A 1504-nucleotide genomic window follows, 5' to 3' on the forward strand; every position below is an offset into this window, starting at 1 on the left:
TTATGATTTTATGATGATTGATGGTTGGAAGACATTTAATGTCTGAAATTCTCATAATTTGGTGGTTGGGAGTAATGTGGTTTCATTAATGCCAATCTAAAAGCTCAATGTTATTAATGAGAGTTAAAGGAAGTTAAGAAACCTTATAGGTACTTTTACATGAGTCAAGAATAAATTTTGAGTATTAAGAAATAAAGAAATGTTAGTAGAAAATAGCTCAAAAATGGGTATTGATGTTTTGTACGGTAAATGCTTGTAGTGTAACTACTATTAGTACCATTCAAGCTTCTTGGAAGCTTCAGGAGTGAGTAGTTAAGGGGTGAAACCTTTGACCTCTCAAAAGTTTGAGGTAACGGGGCAATTCTATCTTATGCTTGTGTGTGTTGATTAGTTTATTGATTTATGATTTATCATTGAAATGTGTGAAATAAAAAGAAATGCAAGTGTGGCTTAATTTGTTAGGAAATCCACTCGATCCAATTTGTGATTTATATGCTTTGTGGTATAAAATTTCCTTGAGAACAATTGTGGTGGATTTTCATATTAATATTTATTAGGAGTTCAATGATTTTTGCAAATTGAGAAGTAACATGAATCGTTCTTTAAGAGAAGTTCAATGATATTTTAAAATAGTGGAGTTCAATGATTTTGAAAGTGTAAAGTACAATAATTGTGAAATTGGAGTTCAACGACTTATTTGTTTTGAAGTTCCATGAAATGTGGTTGAAAAGTTCAATGATTGTGTAACGATGAAGTTCAATGAAAATTGATAATGTAAAGTTCTATAAACTGTATATGTGTGAGTTATAGTGTAATGTCCGCCTTGACATTACCAGGACAACACTTACACATCACTATGATAACTTGGGTTAATTAAAATCCTCAGAAGAAGTTACCACAACTCAAGGGTTTAAATATAATTAGTTAAAACATTGGGATCCTAAGAAAAACCCTTTTTAAAATATAGTTTGAGCTCAAACCATAGTTAAAAATAGATTAAGAGCAAATACGGAAGCATGGGAAACAAACTACAATAAAATCTAGCTTAAACGCCATTTTTCAGCAAATACTGCTCCATCCGTCATGGCGGATGGCATAGAGGGATGAATCCCTCGAGGGCCTCTTGTGCCGCAGCACAATAATCAAGCATTGTGGTGCGCACCTGCTATCATAACAGCAGATGGCTGTCGTGACTTTTCTCAGAAATTTCAGAGCGTACTGTTTCGCCATTTGACATCCGATTTAAGCGATTTAAGTGTCCACACGAAGTTCTTTGAGCCCTCTAGCTAATGGCATTGGTCTTACACTCATACAATCATCCATTTAAAAGATAAAAACCTGAACCTAAAATGGTTCATTTTCACAACAAAACACATACTATGGTGTCTAACTCACATTACACAATACCATTAGCTCCGGAGACAACTTGACCATCTCAAATGGACTATACACCACATAACAATCCATTCACATCAAACAATTAAGTAATCACGCTCAAAATGAC

Source organism: Prosopis cineraria, unplaced genomic scaffold, assembly GCF_029017545.1.
Source record: "Prosopis cineraria cultivar Desert tree isolate PC_DT_omini unplaced genomic scaffold, ASM2901754v1 PC413, whole genome shotgun sequence".
Lineage (NCBI taxonomy): Eukaryota > Viridiplantae > Streptophyta > Magnoliopsida > Fabales > Fabaceae > Prosopis > Prosopis cineraria.